The sequence below is a fragment of the Ambystoma mexicanum genome, chromosome 3p (genome assembly GCF_040938575.1).
Source record: "Ambystoma mexicanum isolate Mex_15411 chromosome 3p, UKY_AmexF1_1, whole genome shotgun sequence".
Classification (NCBI taxonomy): domain Eukaryota; kingdom Metazoa; phylum Chordata; class Amphibia; order Caudata; family Ambystomatidae; genus Ambystoma; species Ambystoma mexicanum.
Window position 1 is genome coordinate 167,524,950 of NC_090925.1, and position 20,701 is coordinate 167,545,650.

The 20,701-nt window shown below is 44.1% G+C and overlaps 1 long non-coding RNA gene across 3 annotated transcripts in view; it reads right to left on the minus strand.

The window, feature by feature from the left end:
* LOC138580210 (uncharacterized) overlaps nucleotides 1-20,701 on the minus strand; it is a 107,318-nt gene that overhangs the window by 48,205 nt on the left and 38,412 nt on the right. Inside the window, exons 2-3 of one of the 3 annotated variants that reach the window (XR_011304204.1) lie at nucleotides 2,754-2,813; nucleotides 149-401 (exon numbers count right to left, since the gene is read on the minus strand). This is a non-coding gene — a long non-coding RNA (uncharacterized lncRNA). Of the gene's footprint in view, nucleotides 1-148; nucleotides 402-2,753; nucleotides 2,814-3,395; nucleotides 3,539-20,701 lie in introns of all 3 variants that reach the window. The other 2 variants (XR_011304205.1, XR_011304203.1) reach the window with 2 other exon arrangements.

Consider the following 20,701-nt stretch of genomic DNA (forward strand, 5'->3'; position numbering starts at 1 on the left):
TCCAGCTCACACCCTCACTGGTGTTGGTTGTACTCCAGCCTCCTTGGCCCAGCCCCTCCCCTTGTTGGAAAGGCTTCCTGGACAACTGTTAGCACGGTCCTCTGCCTCTCTGTTCATTCAGTCTTCCTCTCATTCACTCGACGCTCACCTTTGTTTCCGGATGACAGAGGCCTCCAGCTGGGTCTCAAGTGCCGTTAGGGCCGTCAGCAGCAACTCTCTCACGGCTAACTTCTTCTTTGGGGATAAATGTCTTAGTAAGTCTCTATAAACGAGTTATAACAGGATAGGGCACAACGGGTGCAACTTGGACTTCTGTTTCCTTATGGTCGGACGTCAATAGGCCCACTCATAGGTCAGGTCACCTACTCCTCAGGCCCCGGGCCCTCCTCCAACTCTTCTCTCTAATTCAAAAGACAAACACCAGAGACCTGTATCAGTATGACATCCTTGGAATCTTTCTTGTTCTAGAGCATTACCATTGGTCCAATTGTCTGTCTCTCCCAGGTTGTAGCCTCCCTCCATTATGACCTCATCCCCCAAGGTCTCCCAGGTTGTAGCCTCCCTCCATTATGACCTCATCCCCCAAGGTCTGATTGGCTTCTTGCTGGAGGTCTTGTCCTGGCTCTGATCTTCCTTCCTTTCCACCGCCTTGTCACAGTCCCCATAGTTAAAATCCAAAAGCCAACGCTTCTTCTTAGCCACAATCATACTGTAGAGTGTTTTCTTTAAAGGCCTGTACACGCCTCCCTCTCTAGATCTAACAATCACAGTTACAATTCTTAAGGCTCCATTACAAGAAGCTCCGCCTTACTTTGTAGCAAACGGCCAATGTTTTCTAAAAACTCTAAAACATCACACATCTGGCGGTGAGATCGTCTAGTAAAAAGAGGTCTGTTTAAAGTAGAACTGTCTAAACGGATCTGGACAAAGTCAATAGCACCATCTGATTCCAAAATGTGGGAAACAAGCCTCTCAACCGATTCTGTTATCAGTAATAGTGCGTGACCTGTTGAGGTTATCCGATCTAGATTCATAAAACGAAAAACTTCATAGTATTCAACACTTTAATATTTTGGTATACCATGATGGTATGTTCCCAAACTCTGTAAAAAAACAGTTTCTGTATCAGACATGTCATGTGTATTTGGGAGTGAAGCTCTAAATCTTTCTTTGCGCAGCGGCTAATAAACGTTTCAAAAACTTTTTCCTCTGTCTTCTAGAGCGAAGCCATTTTAAACGCAAGGCCTCTGTAGCTTTTATAGGTAAATGTGGTATGTCTACAGGCTCAGGGGGCATATGCACCTCTTCCAAACCATGCCCTGTCGTGCTAGGGGGTGTCATTACGTCTACACCGTTTGTGGACTTCCCAAGACCTAGCCCAGTCCTTAATGCGGTTATGGGGGTTGTCAACTGTTTTTTTAGCAGTCCTAGCTTTATTTTTTAAAGACTGCTTTTTATAGTCTTGAGCCAATGCATTGGTTTTAGATTTCATGTTGAACAAACAGTGATTGGCCTTACAAACACATCCACGCATATCAATTAAAGCTTTTTTAGTACACTTATGCTTGAATCTATACCTCTGGCGTCATAGGTTTACTTTCTTATGTAAAGCTGGTAAATGTTTTCCTTTTTTACTATTTAATGCATTTACCTCAAATAACCGCTTAGCAGCGCCACCCCTTTTATAGCCGGGAACAGTCACCCTGTCGGCTGGTGTGTTAACATGTTTAAAGGTATGTCGGGCAGACAATGGTTTGTTATCAGTCTTGTGAAAATTGTTCACTGTACACACCCGTTTGTTTACACCATTTGGCCCTGTGCTTGAAAGATCTAGCGGCTTAGGGGGATCATTTAACCTACAAATAACAGAGGCATATATACATTCTTCACAATCTAATTTTATGTGGGAGTCTGAGTTAACTATAATAGGCTCTTTTATAGGGGGATTTACAATAGGCTCTTTTACAGGGGAGTCTATAGTTATTATAACAGTTTCAGAAGCAGGGGCTGTTGGTATATCTGGTACCAACGGGCCCTGTTTTAAGTTTTGGAAAATATCAGCATACCGCTTGCTGTTGGGGATTTTGGGTGAATACGTATGGGGTGTTGTATGATCTCCACAATCCAGAGACCGCTGCCTAACGGTGTCCGGTATTGGGTCTAAAGCAGGAAAATCTCCAAGAGGTTCTTTTATAGGGGAGTCTATAATTATTATGACAGTTTCAGAATCAGGGGCTATTGGTACACCTGGTACCACCAAGGCCTGTTATAAATTTTAGGGAATATCAACATACCTCTCACTGTTGGGGATTGTGAGTGAACAGGTATGGGGCGGTGTACAGTATCCATAATCCGGAGACTGTGCCCTAGCAACGGCAGATATTGGGTATAAAGGGGTTCCGGCCTTTAAAGATGAAAGCACATGAGGTGGGGTAATCTCGCCACAACCTATACTCTCCAGCCACGACCTATCAGCTGATGGGTCTATAGGTGTTATTACCTTTACCCGGGACCATATATTTTTTATCACAGCTAACAGACTGGGCCTGAGGGTCATCTGCCAGAGTGTCCTGAATACTTTGAGCTTCCACAGTTTCAGAGTTAGTAACATTTAAAACATGTTGAACCCCTTTAAACCGTACATCTTTTTCAAACTTAATTTACGTTTTTTTTCTTTCAAATATTTTGGAGCCCCACACATTCCTCATAACCCCCATCTGTTGTTGTGTCAAAGTGTTCTGTGTAGGACTGACCTGTTTTCTTCAGACGATTCATTGGTGGGACCGCAAAGGTCGTAAGCGCAACACTAGACCCTAAAAAGAAACATAATTAAAAGAAAATTAGATACATAATTACAAACTACAAACTAAAAGCAAAAGCCTATTCCTTATAAACATACACCATCCTAAAGTCTAATACATGCTTCCTTTTAAAACATCCAAAACCCATAAAGACCTATAATAAAATACGCCCTAGATACCTTTATAAAACTTAAAGCTGCAGAAATATTTTGTTAGCAAACATAAATAACATACTGTGCGTACTGTCCCCTGAATAGGTCCTTTTCAAAATCTCCTTAAAACGCTCTATGGTCGGGCCTGTTTTTTTCATACGATCCACTGCCTGGCCTCTAGAGGTAGCATGGGCTAAGCCTTTAGCCTTGTGCACAACACTAGGCTCTAAAAATGACCATAATATAATTAAATACATATTTACAAAACTAGAAGCATGAGTCTGATTCCTTATAAACATACAAACTCATAAACCCCTGATACATGTTTCCTTCTAAAACATCCAAAACCCTTTAAAAAAAACTATAATAAAATACACCCTAGATACCTTTATAAAACTTAAAGCTGCAAGAATATTTTAGTTAGCAAACATAAATAACATACCGTGCGTATCTGTCTCCAAATGCTTCCTTTTCAAAATCCCCTCAAAACGCTCTAAGATCTGGCCTGTTTTTTTCACACGATCCATTGCCTGGCCTCCTTAGGTAGCATGTGCTAAGCTTTACCCTTGTGCACAACACTAGGCCCTAAAAAAATTACTATAACATAATTAAATACATATTTACAAAACTAAAAACATGAGTCTTATTCCTTATAACCTCATAAATCCTAATGATTGTTTCCTTCTAAGCCATCCAAAAACCATTAAAAATAAAAAAAACCTATAATAAAATACAGCCTAGATACCTTTTTTTTAAAAATAAATCTTAAAGCTGCAAAAATATTTCGGTAGCAAACATAAACAACATACCACGCGTATCTGTCTCCAAACGCTTCCTTTTCAGCGGACCCTCAAAATGTTCTGCTTAGCCCACCAATTGTAATTCTATATAAAAAACTTTATAACATAAATCCAAACTTACATAACACACACACAGACACACGCACACACAATAAAATAAAAATATTTTATTACCTTTGCCACCCTCAACTATAGCATTCATATGCTTTCTCTTCTTTGAAGCCTTTTTGCCATAGGCATGGTCTACTGTAATGTTAATCCAAAAGCATATATTTTAATTCCTGTGAGATAACACCTTAAATCCTGATGCCCTAATGCTTTAGGTGTTCAAAGAAAAACAACACTGTAAAATATGATTTACAAAACACCTTGTGTCTTTATACAGTATAACAGCCACACCATAACCCTATGCAAACTAAAAAATGCCCTTTAAAGGTTGCACCAGCCCCTTTAAAACAAACCCATGTTAAACATTCTTGGTTCTACTACCGTTTAAAAAATCAGATTTCTGCTCCGCTTCGAAATTAAAGAGACATATTTTTCATAACATTTAAGCATTTTATAGCCACGATGATTCAATTTAAAAGGTTTTGTAGTCCCTGTACATTTATACATTGCTGCACAATATTTATCCAGGGTGTCACTAGTATCCCACAAGACTTTGCCACAGAATGCATACAATATCACTTAACACATAACATGAAACAAACTCGAGTACCAACTAACTTTCTAGTAGAGCTGCTCGAACTGGCTCTCATGAACAATTTCTTCACCTTTGAGGAAACCTTCTACCTCCAAGTGAGTGGGACCGCAATGGGCGCAGCCTTTGCCCCCAGCAGGGCTGTTATCTTTATGTCGGAATATGAACAACAGTTTATCCTCAACACCAACAACCCCTTCAGAGACAAAATCTCACGGTGGTTCCGTTACATAGATGACATCATCTTCATCTGGAAGGATAATGAAACCTCCTTGGTCAATTTCTTGAGATGGGCGAACGAACAAACTTGTGAAATCCAATTCACCCTCGACAAGAGCAATCAAGCTGTCAATTTGCTTGATCTTATTATCTCTGTGAAAGACAATAAACTCATGTGCTCTCTGTTTAGACCAAAGACTTGGTTACCTCCCAATATCAAGCACACCTTGGAAACAACAACTAGGATGTACCTGTGAAGACTAGCTTCAGTCCACTGTTTATAAATTCACTCTTCAAGTGCCAATTAGGATGTACTTGTGAAGACTAGTCTCAGCTCTATGTTTATAAATTCACTTTCCAAGTGCTATGTGCTCATATAGGGGGGCTTCTCTATAGGAACATGATTTGGATATGATTTGTATAGAGGCTACTACCCCCACCAGCATTCATTGCGGAACGACTGCCCTGCATCTATGTCTATGTATTGCCATCTCTATGTTCACTTATGAGCAAGTTGGACTGATTTTTATGTTTGTTTTTCTGTTTTCCAACATGTCTGCCAAATATTAGGCAGGTGTTGTCCCCCAATAAAACAAAAAAATTAGAAAAGATTATGGGAAACCAAACCCAATGTTTATTCGACATCAGCTAAATAAATAGGCTAATGGCCACTATGTATATGCGTTTCTTTCCTTACATCTTCATTTAGCATAAGTATACAGTTTCTTTGATACTTGGCATGTTAAATGGTACAATCTTTGCAGCAAATGTGAATGCAGAGTAATACCTATATGAATTTGTGTGGCAGGACGCCACCCTTATGTTTCAACCATCCCTGCTGGGCCATGCCTAGCCCCAAAATCATACCTAACCCACGACATCAACACCGGGAAATGCCCTTTCCTACGCCTGCACGCCCCCGAACACAATGCATGACGTCACTACAGCACAGGGACATCCGTTACCATGGACACGCCAAAGAGGCGGGACATCCGGATAGGGCGTGGTTACTGCCTGTCAGTTGATGAAAGCTACAGTTTAGTACTACTCCTGTGGGGTAGCATTGTGACATCTGTGGTTTGTTAGCTGAAATGGCATATTCTACTCTCACATTTTCGATAGAAGGTTTTTTCATGCATTTTTAGATCCACCTTAAAGGATTAATGCACTCAAAAATGGTATTGTCCAGAGCGTTTGGGCATGTGGTTTTAAGCAAAGTGTGATCAATCGTAAAGACATTTCCTATGCACCTTACCTTAGTTTTCCTCACTTTTTACACTGGCGAAGTCAACAAGCAGGGTGCGGCCATCTTGTGCTAATCTTATCCTTTGCTGCATCGCCCTAAATTCAACTGCCCTTGCGGCACTAAATCATATCACACGCCCCTGAAGCTGATATCACTATTCCTAGCAATATTCTCCACCTATTTTCATGACGTTAGTGGGCTGTGTGGCCAAATGTGCCCAGTCATCACTACGTCTTAACGTCAGTTAATGTCCTCTCATAGCACAGCGTGTCCCAAATCAGAATAGAAAACACTATTTTTAAAGGAAACATCAATACTCTGCAATTTACAATGTGCTTTTATTTCACAAAAAACGCTCAGAGAACATCCAGTGATTTCAATTTACCACCAATTATTGAAAGTCCTTAGGCTCACAGTGTTCCTTTCGGGAGAAAATGCGCATTCGACGCACCTTTAATCGCAAGGCTTCGGCATGAGCTTCTTGCTAGACCACCGTAAACAATGACAGGTTGCTTCTTGTCGCTGGTACTGCTAAAGGGCATATCAGTCCCAGGCGATCGTCCCATATCAGCGTAATCAAAATCCATCCGTTTAGGTGTATCTGCCACTGCTGGCTAAAGAAACCATCACTCGGTATCTGGAAACGATGACATTTGCAGAAAGGAAGAATGTAGCTGTGTAGAAAACATAATAAAAATATATTTCAGTAGCAGTTCTTTATTCAAACTGATCCATTTACCCTTTAATTCTGCACCGGGTGAAACCTAATAATGAACACAAACCTCAAACAATGGAAAAACACAGAAAATATCGGGTAAAGTTGGAGTCTATGATGTGCTTGAGAGGTTAGCACTGTGCAGTATGTTTATCTCCCAATGGGATGAGGAAGCTAACGGAAAAATTCGAACAACACATAGACGGCATTATAACAGAATATTACCAACGAACTTGGGTTTGGTGGAACCTGGGGGAACCCAGGCTTGGACTACATGCCCACTGTGCTCAGAGAGGCACAGCTCCACCTCACTGATGAGCCACAACAAGGCTGAAACGTGTATTTGGTTGCTGTAGGTACTCTAGCTCAGAAGCGAATTGCTATAGCATTTCAGTGTTGGTCTGCCCATGTGGGCGGGACAATGCCTGATATGCAAACGGATATTTCCCCTCTGTAAAAGGTACAGTGAGCTAAAAGCAATGGCTGTGGACTATCAAAGTGAGAAAAAAATATGGAACCGGTTATCATGCCATGTTCTTTCTGGAGAGGGTCGCCTGCTACTTTTTAAAAAAGGTAACGGAACAGGCAACAAAAACATTTCGAAAAGCGAACTAAGTCCTCTTGGAAAATGTTCAGCACCCGGCTCACCCAATAATACAATGTTGATAGCACACACTGATATGGCATGGGATAAAGTGGTTTGGATATCACTAGCCTGCATAAACGTTGTTTGCGTGTCCTCACAATATACCCCAACCAACAACCCATAACAATGTTAGCAAGCAATACCGGTCAGAAAATGAAATCTTTACTTGTTCGTTTATAAACTCGTCTTCATTCACACTTACCTTATATTTGGTATTTCCATTCTCTTGGCGAAACGCAGAGTGTCTGCTCAGAAAGACTGTTTTCATAGAATGAAAATAATTGTTCCTGTGTCAAGTTGTAAAATAGTGAACCTTATCATTTTTGTGGGTATTCAACACCTTCCATCCTTCAATCCATAGCGAATCCTCCCTTTCTTCCAAGGCTGAACCACAATTGAACGTTGCTTTGAGCGTGTATGCCTGGTAACTTTAGTTTTTGTGAAGGAAAGCCACAAATCAAAAACATACTGTACAAGACGCATCGGTGTGAACTGCCCAAAAGCAACATCTAACAAAGTGACCTTCACTCCATGGGAGCGATTAGCCCGGCCGACCAACGTGGCATTTGAAATATGTTTGACAAATAAACAAATTGTTTGCTGGCATCCACCAATGCTGCGCTATCATGAATACTTTTTTACCCATCAATAGTGCTAGTGATTTAGATATTTTTGGACAACAGTTACAGTTAGGGTAAGTAAAACAGATAATAAGGAAACCATTTTCCAATACGCCGAATTACATCTTTCTACTAGGCCAGAAAATCCATCTCTCTGCACAAATGCAGCTCTCCCATCCCCCGGCGCTTAGGTCAGCCAGCCCACACCATCTACTCCCCATTGCCACATCTGCTTGCGGCCTGTTCTCGCGGAGGAATGTGCTCTGAGGATAACTTGAGACACTGACAAGTCAAAAGTCCAAGTGCCCAAACCAAGGGCGTAAACAAATGCAATACATTTTAAAAAAAATCTCCACTGAAATTCCTGTGCACTCACACCCTCCACCCCGCCAGGCCTGAGCCCACCAGCTCAAAGCCCACAGTTCCTTTCATGCGGATATCTATCTGACCCTCCCATGCCCTGATCATTCAAGGAGCAGGGCGAAAGTGGGAGGGGGCAAAACACAGAGTTACACTGTACGGCATCCTACAACAGGCACTACTTAAAAAAAAAAGTTGACAAAGAGGATACATTTGACAATTTGGATGCTATGGCCACCTATGTCCAGCTTTACAGAATTCAAGCAACCACAGGCATGCATGTTATCGTTCGAGATATAAATTAATGAGTCATAAACCGGATTAAATCTGCAAAATAGGATACTTCTTAATACTTTTAATAGCTTTGAAATTCTGTGTTGGCCATGCATACTCATGGAATCGATCCTGATTTTGCTCCTAGGACACACACATTGCCACAAAACAATGCAAACGAGCCCTGTCCACCTAAAGCAGAACTTGTTGAACAGTTGACTTCCCGGTATAAATGATTTGCAACAGTGTTCTTCATGAGCTCACTAATGTCACCCCGATTGATGGCAAGCGTACTTGATCAGAGATCATAGTGCAAAACATACTGATTGTAATGTTGCCCTCAAAGATTTTGCAATGTATTCTGCATTAGGGAGAAAGTGTAACGTTAGAACTGAAATCAAAAAAGTTTGAAACACTGCACGTTTATATGAATATCACTGTCTAATAGTATCCTATGTAGGATGCACTTTCTTTCATTCAAGGGAACTGTAAGTACGCATACCTCATACTCTGGACTAGCTGCAAAAGACGATGTAATTGAAGTCAAAGTACCAGCATCCCCCTGTAACACAGTACATGTTTTAGTATGGTTGAAAACAGCAAAACGGTACTGAGACAATGGGATGCAGACAAAGGTACATATAAAGAGAAACCCAAAAATGACACCTAGTGTAAACAACCAACCCGATACATAAACGCTTTCATATTATTTGAAATTCCAAGCATAATACATTCTCGTTATTGAAAAGTGAAATAAAATTACCTGATAGGCGCTTGAAGTTGTGGTTGACGCCTGAAAATAAATGAATGCAGAATCTTGCTCCTTCATTTTCAGTGCATTGTCATCATGTGGTAAAAGGGAAAATTATATTTGCATTAGATATGCAGGAAAATCCAACTGTCGAGAATATAAACTTCTGCAAGTCTGTAGGACTTGCCATTGGTATACTGGAAGTGTCAGTGGAATTGTCACTTGCGAGGGTCTGTGCTTCCGTCAGTATGCTTTCCTAAAAAATGTACATGTCAAGCAAATGATTACGAAAACATTATGCTTCTTGTGAAGGGCACTATGGCATTGTTTTCCATGGTCATAATTACTACATTTGAGGCTCCATAAACCAGGGACAGCTGTATAGTGAAATGCGGTATAGTTAAAATGGAATACAATCTGGTACATATGCAACATTTTGTAAGACACATTTATAGCAAATGCACCAATGCATTCATGGAGTTACCTGTTCAGTACCCCACTGCCTACAGCTAATTCATCATCCGGGACTCACCTGAGGCAGCGTGTACATCAATAGAGTTGGAATTGCATTTGGAAGCAATTTACGAAACATTCTGGCTCAATGCTTTTTTGTGTACTTTGATTGGTCGTACACATCATCTGTAAAGTGCAGGCCGCAGATACGGAATCAATTGGTTCTCAAGTCTCCGAAGACAGCCTGGGCTCTACTTTCAATCTCGTCGACCACAAAACCACAATATCAAACTCATCTTCTTATGAAACCAATATCCTTCAGGAACGTATGCAGGATTGTGTCACGACATTTGACATGGCTCCAAGAACGGCACCCAAAACCATACAAGCAGGCATTCTTGAAAAATCTATAGGATCTGTATAAAAAAAGTATAAATAATTACAAAAAATGGTACTGAATGCATGATATTGATGGAATTATATTACAGTTTTCTATGTAATGTTTGTTTTGGTCAAAGAAGCAAAACCTGTGTAGCGTAGTCGAATATTCACTGAGCTAACTATCATACAGAATTGATTGATGTGTCACAAATCGTAACGTTTTACTTGTCCGTTGAATGTACTTTCATGCATCAAAAGGAAACATGCCTATAGACATGGTGTCATGATGCCCGCTCCCGGGGAGCCGGTTCAAGCCCTGCGTCCCTGAAAGCGGACATCCAGTCCCCAAGGAAGGACCCAGCAACCCCATATAGGGGTCCTTTGGACAGTGTCCTGGCGCCTATGGCGCCATGCTCATAAAAGACATCAGTCCTGGCGCCATAGGCGCCAGGCTCATTATGGATGTGCTTGGGTGCACTTACCTGATGCAGACGATGCTGCAGGATCCCGGCCTCCTTGAGGCCTGAAAGGAACTACTTTACCTGTGGGACTAATTTACCATCCGGGCGTGGTCGGGGAAGGATACATACCTGATTGGAGGAAGGATACATACCTGGAACTTCTTCCAAGGCTATTTAAACCCCACCCGAACAGCCACACGTGCTTCGCGTTGTTCTGCATCTAGCAGCTGGACGCTCACCGTGTCTGCTCCTGCATCCTGACTTCTGCCACGCCTGCCAGCATCCTGGATCACCTGCAAAGGAAGAGAAGAAGAGAACAGAAGAAGGAAAAGTCCTTACCTGCTAAATCCGCATCCCAGAGACATCTCGCCGACAATCCTGAAAAGGAAGACTTTTATTTAAAAGTTCATCGCAACGATCGCTGCAGCGCCGCATTCCACTCACCTTTACTGGGCGCCTCCATGTTCAGCAGCAATCATCGGGATTCGCAGTCACGCCCCAGCGCCTAGGGAGAAAAAGACCAGAACAAAAGGTGAGAGAGAGAAGGGAATAAGGAAAGCTAAATCTCCATGTTAAGACTTACCTGTTGATTCATTCCCTCTTCATTTCGAGTCCGCGCCGCATCCTGGCATTTCCGGCCCCCGGCCCCTAAGGGGAAAAAAAGACATCAGCATTAATGAGCGAATCAAAAGACATTACCAAAAAACGCTAATTAAAGACTTACCTGATTTCTACAAGGATTTCACCTCTCATCTCGGGTCGGTGCCTGTTCCCCGGCATTCCGTACCCCGGCCCCTATGGGGAAAAAGACACTAGCATTAGTACATTAATGCATGGACACAAGGGGAACCTCTTATCAAAAAACTTACCTGGAAGCCAAGCAAGTTTGGTTCTCACCAATCCGAAAATCCAGTGAAGTAACTGGATACCAACGCGCCCCTGCATCAGAAGCAGGATGGAGAGCTCGTCCTTCCAGACCCTAAGGTGAGACGCTATGAGGAATCACAGAAGGGTTTCGAGGAGGGTGAGAGGGGAAAGTGGGAGGCTGATTGCATTACCCCGCAGACAGTTAATCCCCTATTTTCGCCTACAGAAGGAAACTTCTGCGAGCCAGACAAGCCAAATTTGGGGGCCCGGTCCAGTCCGTCTTCCGAACCCTGCGCATCACCTTAGAAGAGGTCACAGTAGCGTGGAACAGGCCAGAGCCTCCGTGGGAGTCAGGTGAGCATTACACATGGTCTGAGAAAGATGCAATTCTATTACATTGACACTGATGAAATGTGCTGTATATCGAGATCAGAACACTTGAAACATTAGACAATGGTAAAGTCATTGAGATGAATGCACATTACACTACTGGGTACATTAGGTCAAAATAGATAGAAATTTTGAGATCAGAAAGAGATGAATATAGTGAAGTTAATAGGTGACCTGCTCTTACCTTGACTAACAAACAATTACTTTCAGCAAGCAGGGGAGTTAGTAGCAGGAGAACAGGTAGCACAATCAAGAGTCGACTTCCAATGTTCCGAGATGTTCTGTGGATAAATATCAAGGGGTTTATAAAGGATTCGAAAAGTGGGTGTGTATGTAAATGTGTGACATGTTTCTGGCGGGGTCTGCAAGAGGGGAGCCTGGAGACACGGGGTGTGGGGAGGCCATGTGTACAATGCCCCCTGTGCGGAAGATACCTTTGAAGTGTACATGGTGTTTGGCACCTTAGCCATTTATAATGGAGGGGGATGGATTGTTGCAGAGGAGGTGAGCGTAAAAGGGCACCAACCATTCTTTCACATCCCCCATTGACAAGTGAGCCTGTCCTTGATTCACTAAAAAATTGAAACAACTATTCATGAAAGCTCTTTTGTATTTTATTTTGTTGCTGGTGTTGATGGCACAAATATACTACACATTGTATACTTCGGGTTGCAGCACAGTGTGGGAAAATCCATTGTACTGTCTGCTGTTACTGGGGAATTTGGCGCAAATGGCTCCAACGACACAGGCGGGTATTACTCATCGAACGCGGTATCCAAGCCTCCCATGAAGCCACCATGTAAAGGAACAATGGGCCACCAGCCGGTAGCACCTGTGGAAGAGAAACATACATACTGTATTTAAATGAACCTGATAAGTGTGCAAATTCATCCTTTATCCTGTGGCATAGTTGCCCATACAAATGTTAACTCATGGATCAATCAACTAGGGCTTTACAGTGTAGACACATCACAAAACTGAACCCCCATGCATTCCATAACGTTTGGGGCACAGAGAAATATTGTTTCTTAGTTGAAATTGAAAGACACATAAGATGATCACTATGATTTCCCCAAAGCGTGAGAGATGTATTGAATTGCCAGACTACATTCATTTGTCAGTGATAGAACAAAGTTACAACAATATAGAAGACAAACAAGAAATGTAAGTGGCCTCAGTGGACAAAGTGACATCACCCCTGGAGTACACTTACTCGTTACTTGGATTGCGAGGGTGAACTGTTGTGCAAGGTTCGTGCATAAGCACCATCATAATCCTCAACAGAGACCTTGTAAGGCAGGCTGCCCTGTAATCATGCAGCTCGGTAACGCATTGTGGCCGTGTATCGTCTTCCGATATGTAGGCCAAGCATCCAGAGTTTTCTCTGCAGCAGCAGTTCTCCTGCTCGGTTAGCATGACCTTGCATCGATTGCAGGTATACCAGGTGGAAATGTCTTCCATGCTACTAAGCTCTGGCTCAGGATCCAGTGATTTGTCTTCCCCATGGGCATAGTACATGGCAAGACGGGGGGACAAATCCCCCCACAATCTTAAGTGGGGAATACAATAGCCTTTATCCACCCCAGTTTTTGTGTCCTGTGTGTGCCTTCATGTGCTCTGATGCGTGCAAACATCAGACTTCAGACTCTGTCTGAAGTTTGGACACATTTGGTGCGGGCCGTGGATTCGATTCCATAGCATGATTCATCATTTCACACAACAACAGTCGGGGAGGAGAACAAGGCAGGACCACGAGCAAGAGTTGTTGCCAGCAACTCTTGCTCGTGCGTTCCCCTCCTCCCCCATCACCGGGGAATACGGCACATGACTGCCAGCGCAGGCTGGGCTGGAGTTCGCAGTGCATTGCTGCGCAGCTTGCCAGCTTCCTCCTCACCTTCAGAAGCCAGCAGGCAGCGACACGTCCTGCTAGGCTTCCGAGACTCAGTGTGAGCCTGACTCGGTGAAGACGGTGGTAAGACTAGAAGACTACTTTCTGCTGCTCTCAGGTACGTATATGTTCTTCCTTTCTTTCTGTCCCTGTTCACTGAACCACCTCATGTTGCAACCACTCGCTTCCCAGCTCTCTGGTTTAGACGCTAGTGATCCTGTGTCCTTTCCCTTCCTCTCACCTGCCTTCTCTCTTCCCACTGCCTTCTTCCTTCATCTCAACCCGTTTTGGTAAATAATTCTGGAAGGTTTCTGTCCTATCCTTTCCCTTCCTCTCACCTGCCTTCTCTCTTCCCGCTGCCTTCTTCCTTCATGTCATCGCGTTTTGGTAAATAATTCTGGAAGGTTTCTAACAACTGTCCTGACCTGTCCCTGCTCACTGAACCGCCTCGTGTTGCAACCACTCGCTTCCCTGCTCTCTGGTTGAGATGTTAGTGATCCTGTGTCCTTTCCCTTCCTTGCACCTGCCTTCTCTCTTCCCGCTGCCTTCTTCCTTCATGTCATTGCATTTAGGTAAATCATTTTTGAAGGTTTCATGTCCTGTCCTTTCCCTTCCTCTCACCTGCCTTCTCTCTTCTCGCTGCCTTCTTCCTTCTTGTCATCGCGTTTTGGTCAATAATTCTGGAAGGTTTCACTCCTGTCCTTTCCCTTCCTCTCAGCTGCCTTCTCTCTTCCCACTGCCTTCTTCCTTCATGTCATTGCGTTCTGGTAAATAATTCTGGAAGGTTTCTAAAACTGTCCTGACCTGTCCCTGCTCACTGAACCGCCTTGTGTTGCAACCACTGGCTTCCCTGGTCTCTGTTTAGACGCGAGTGATCCTGTGTCCTTTCCCTTCCTCTCACCTCTCTTCTCTCTTCCCGCTGCCTTCTTCCTTCATGTCATCAAGCTTTGGTAAATAATTCTGGAATGTTTCTGTCCTGTCCTTTCCCTTCCTCTCACCTGCCTTCTCTCTTTCCGCTCCCTTCTTCCTTCATGTCATCGCGTTTTGGTAAATAATTCTTGAAGGTTTCTAACAACTGCCCTGACTTGTCCCTGCTCACTGAACCACTTTGTGTTGCAACCACTGGCTTCCCTGCTCTCTGGCTTAGACGCTAGTGATCCTGTGTCCTTTCCATTCCTCTCTCCTGCCTTCTCTCTTCCCGCTTCCGTCATCCTTCATATCATCACGCTTTGGTAAATAATTCTGGAAGGTTTCTGTCCTGTCCTTTCCCTTCCTCTCACCTGCCTTGTCTCTTCCCGCTGCCTTCTTCATTCATGTCATCGCGTTTTGGTAAATAATTCTGGAAGGTTTCTAACAACTGTCCTGACCTGTCCCTGCTCACTGAACCGCCTTGTGTTGCAACCACTGGCTTCCCTGGTCTCTGTTTAGACGCTAGTGATCCTGTGTCCTTTCCCTTCCTCTCACCTGCCTTCTCTCTTCCCGCTGCCTTCTTCCTTCATGTCATCACGCTTTGGTAAATAATTCTGGAAGGTTTCTGTCTTGTCCTTTCCCTTCCTCTCACCTGCCTTCTCTCTTCCCACTGTCAGCATCCTTCATGTCGTCGTGTTTTGGTAAATAATTCTGGAAGGTTTCTAACAACTGTCCTGACGTGTCCCTGCTCACTGAACCGCCTCGTGTTGCAACCACTCGCTTCCCTGCTCTCTGGTTTAGACGTTAGTGATCCTGTGTCCTTTCCCTTCCTCGCACCTGCCTTCTCTCTTCCCGCTGCCTTCTTCCTTCATGTCATTGCATTTTGGTAAATAATTTTTGAAGGGTTCATGTCCTGTCCTTTCCCTTCCTCTCACCTGCCTTCTCTCTTCTCGCTGCCTTCTTCCTTCTTGTCATCACGTTTTGGTAAATAATTCTGGAAGGTTTCGCTCCTGTCCTTTCCCTTCCTCTCAGCTGCCTTCTCTCTTCCCACTGCCTTCTTCCTTCATGTCATCGCGTTCTGGTAAATAATTCTGGAAGGTTTCTAAAACTGTCCTGACCTGTCCCTGCTCACTGAACCGCCTCATCTTGCAACCACTGGCTTCCCTGGTCTCTGTTTAGACGCTAGTGATTCTGTGTCCTTTCCCTTCCTCTCACCTGCCTTCTCTATTCCCGCTGCCTTCTTCCTTCATGTCATCACGCTTTGGTAAATAATTCTGGAAGGTTTCTGTCCTGTCCTTTCCCTTCCTCTCACCTGCCTTCTCTCTTTCCGCTCCCTTCTTCCTTCATGTCATCGCGTTTTGGTAAATAATTCTTGAAGGTTTCTAACAACTGCCCTGACTTGTCCCTGCTCACTGAACCACTTTGTGTTGCAACCACTGGCTTCCCTGCTCTCTGGCTTAGACGCTAGTGATCCTGTGTCCTTTCCATTCCTCTCTCCTGCCTTCTCTCTTCCCGCTTCCGTCATCCTTCATATCATCACGCTTTGGTAAATAATTCTGGAAGGTTTCTGTCCTGTCCTTTCCCTTCCTCTCACCTGCTTTGTTTCTTCCCGCTGCCTTCTTCATTCATGTCATCACGTTTTGGTAAATAATTCTGGAAGGTTTCTAACAACTGTCCTGACCTGTCCCTGCTCACTGAACCGCCTCGTGTTGCAATCACTGGCTTCTCTGCTCTCTGGTTTAGACGCTAGTGATCCTGTGTCCTTTCCCATCCTCTCACCTGCCTTCTCTCTTCCCGCTGCCTTCTTCCTTCATGTCATCACGCTTTGGTAAATAATTCTGGAAGGTTTCTGTCTTGTCCTTTCCCTTCCTCTCACCTGCCTTCTCTCTTCCCGCTGTCATCATCCTTCATGTCATCGTGTTTTGGTAAATAATTCTGGAAGGTTTCTAACTGTCCTGACCTGTCCCTGCTCACTGAACCGCCTCGTGTTGCAATCACTGGCTTCTCTGCTCTCTGGTTTAGACACTAGTGATCCTGTGTCCTTTCCCATCCTCTCACCTGCCTTCTCTCTTCCCACTGCCTTCTTCCTTCATGTCACCACGTTTTGGTAAATAATTCTGGAAGGTTTCTAACAACTGTCCTGACCTGTCCCTGCTCACTGAACCGCCTCGTGTTGCAACCACTGGCTTCCCTGGTCTCTGTTTTGACGCTAGTGATCCTGTGTCCTTTCCCTTCCTCTCACCTGCCTTCTCTCTTCCCGCTGCCTTCTTCCTTCATGTCATCACGCTTTGGTAAATAATTCTGGAAGGTTTCTGTCCTGTCCTTTCCCTTCCTCTCACCTGCCTTCTCTCTTCCTACTGCCTTCTTCCTTCATGTCATCGCATTTTGGTAAATAATTCTTGAAGGTTTCTAACAACTGCCCTGACCTGTCCCTGCTCACTGAACCGCTTTGTGTTGCAACCACTGGCTTCCCTGCTTTCTGGCTTAGATGCTAGTGATCCTGTGTCCTTTCCCTTCCTCTCTCCTGCCTTCTCTCATCCCGCTGCCATCATCCTTCATATCATCACGCTTTGGTAAATAATTCTGGAAGGTTTCTGTCCTGTCCTTTCCCTTCCTCTCACCTGCCTTGTCTCTTCCCGCTGCCTTCTTCCTTCATGTCATCGCGTTTTGGTAAATAATTCTGGAAGGTTTCTAACAACTGTCCAGACCCTGCTCACTGAACCGCCTTGTGTTGCAACCACTTGCTTCCCTGCTCTCTGGTTTAGACGTTAGTGATCCTGTGTCCTTTCCCTCCCTCGTACCTGCCTTCTCTCTTCCCGCTGCCTTCTTCCTTCATGTCATTGCATTTTGGTAAATAATTTTTAAAGGTTTCATGTCCTGTCCTTTCCCTTCCTCTCACCTGCCTTCTCTCTTCTCGCTGGCTTCTTCCTTCTTGTCATCGCGTTTTGGTAAATAATTCTGGAAGGTTTCTGTCCTGTCCTTTCCCTTCCTCTCTCCTGCCTTCTCTCTTCCCGCTGCCATCATCCTTCATATCATCACGCTTTGGTAAATAATTCTGGAAGGTTTCTGTCCTGTCCTTTCCCTTCCTCTCACCTGCCTTGTCTCTTCCCGCTGCCTTCTTCCTTCATATCATCGCGTTTTGGTAAATAATTCTGGAAGGTTTCTAACAACTGTCCTGACCTGTGCCTGCTCACTGAACCGCCTTGTGTTGCAATCACTGGCTTCTCTGCTCTCTGGTTTAGACGCTAGTGATCCTGTGTCCTTTCCCTTCCTCTCACCTGCCTTCTCTCTTCCCGCTGCCTTCTTCCTTCATGTCATCACGCTTTGGTAAATAATTCTGGAAGGTTTCTGTCCTGTCCTTTCCCTTCCTCTCACCTGCCTTCTCTCTTCCTGCTGCCTTCTTCCTTCATGTCATCGCATTTTGGTAAATAATTCTGGAAAGTTTCTAACAACTGTCCTGACCTGTCCCTGCTCACTGAACCGCCTTGTATTGCAACCACTCGCTTCCCTGCTCTCTGGTTTACACGCTAGTGATCCTGTGTCCTTTCCCTTCCTCTCACCTGCCTTCCCTCTTGCTGCCTTCTTCCTTCATGTCATTGCGTTTTGGTAAATAATTCTGGAAGGTTTCTAACAACTCTACAGCCACATTATGCATTTAGTTTCTGTGCTTTTTGGAAATTCGAATCCTGAGGTATTTCTAGCACTTTCTGTTGTTAGAAACACACAAGACAGGATCAAAATATATTGAAACAGAAGGAAAGAAATAGGTAAAAAAAATATGCCAAAATGCTCAAAATGCATTCAAAAGTCAAAATCCAGCCTGTAAACTAGAAGGAAGGATTACCACATCTTGATAGGCCAAGAGATGAACAAATGGGCTCCAACAGACGCATAAGTGATCAGAATGCATTGAAAAATCCATTATTCAACATACAGCCTGTAAACTACTAGTGAGAAACAAAACGTATTGAAACGTATCAAAGACCAACAAAACAGCTTCAAAATACATCCTTCCCTCACGTTTTGGTAAATGCGAATTCTGGTGGATTCCCATTTTGTATTGGGTTTCCATGCTTTGTTTCTTCGAATCCTGGTATATTTAACAACTCTCTTCTCCCGCACAAGGCAGGATCAAAATGTACTGCTGTTTACAGGCTTTTTCACTGATGAAATCTTCAATGCATTTTAAGATTTTCTGAGTGTTTTGGAGCTTGTATTTACCATCCTTTGATCCATTCATTCAGCATGTGTGCATACTCCCTTGCAGATTTCAGGCTGCATTTTGAATAATGACATTTTCAATGTATTTTGAGCGTCACGTGTATGTGTTTCTCAGAGTGTAGGGGAGGATTGGTCCAAAAGACTCCCCTTGCCTACATCCCTTCCCCAGGTGAGGGCCATGGCTCATCGGGTGTCCCCTCATTACCACCAGGGCCCAGGTGGTGGAGGGCTCACCTGCTGAAGACATTGTCCAAACGTATTGAATTTAGCCAGGCCTCAGAAACCATTTTGTCTAATAAAGATGGTGCGAGCTCGGCGCACTGTAGCACGGCCCCCACCTTCGGAGAGTTTCAATTATCCCTGTGGCCGCAGCTCCCTGGCAGATCCACTGTGAGCCCGTTCCCACGAACAAGACGGACATGAGCTAGTGTAAGATACCAACACTGTAACATTTCACCTTTACAGTGTATCACTGCTCCCAGCATGACCCAGCCAGCGAAGTCTGGGTGAAAAAGAGAACTGTAAAATGGTCCTCGGATAAAAGCAAAAGTTCCCAAATGCGAATGCTAAAACTACTTGCAATGCGTGCATTTTCTCCACAAAACTTCTTCTATTAAGGAAACCTGTAAAATGTATAAACATGGCAGAATGCATGTTTACATGACATTAGCAATGAAGAACCCACACCACTGCAGTTGTGTGCAAATAATAAAAAGCGTTCCGGGGGACTACTCGTTATGTGTATCATTGAAAAGCTTACACCCCACGGTCCCGCGCCATAACCAAACTAATGCTGCTAGAGTGCAAGGAAAGACAAATCTAACCATACAGAGGGCTCATGTGAAGGACGCGCGAGAATGCACCTGTCATGCGTGTATGTCTAAGCCCCTTATGTGCCACTACCGTCACGTACGGTGGCGAGTCATTTTCTATGTACTCCACCAACCTCACTACTACCTCACTTACTGTAAATGTATATGCATATAACTTAATGTTGTAGTTGTTAAAACATTCTGTACAAATAATGTGCTCAGACTGGCTATATTTGAGAGACATTTAGCAAAGTTAAAATGTATGTTTTCGAATGATCCAAATGAGTATTGTATAGTGTTCAAATGTTTATGATGTTTTCACCTAAAGTCGGCAACACACGAGGAAGATACCTTTGTGAATATATGCAAGGCCATTCCCCCTCCCACCCTGCGAAGACTGCCAAACAAGAAAGCAGAGGCCCGCGCAGTGCTGCTCCACCTCCCACAACTAGGCTGGAGCCGCTTCAAAGATTTGTAGTCCCCTCTGCAGCACCCAAGGCCATGGCCTGCCACCTGCATTATTTACAGCCCAGCAGTAAACCTCCGCCTGAATACACAAATCCAAAGGCGCCCCCTCTTAAACCCCACAACCCACCGGATCACCTTAGATTTATGGCCCCTGTACAATTAGGACACCCAATACTATGGCAACATACAGCAGCACATTCATAACGACTTCTAATAAGACAGAAAGACATGTACCGCCTGTCCCATGCCCTGAGACCTAGCCCCTCGACCTATGGTACCGGTCAACAGGACACTGGTAACCATGCACTGATGAATCACCATCAAACCCCTCTCAAGGTGCATTCCTCCTGTGTTGCATTAACCTGTAGAATAACCTATTGGAAGATTTACTAAAGAAGATAATATTGCAATAACCGAATGACTGCGGTGTGCATGGCCTAGGGCAAATAAGTCAGGAAAAGACATTCATCTCTGACACTGGCCACAATGGCACAACAACACCACCCGGATGAACTCGCCGACCCGCCAGGCCCAGCCCAACCCACGAGGCTGACCAGTGACGTCCTCC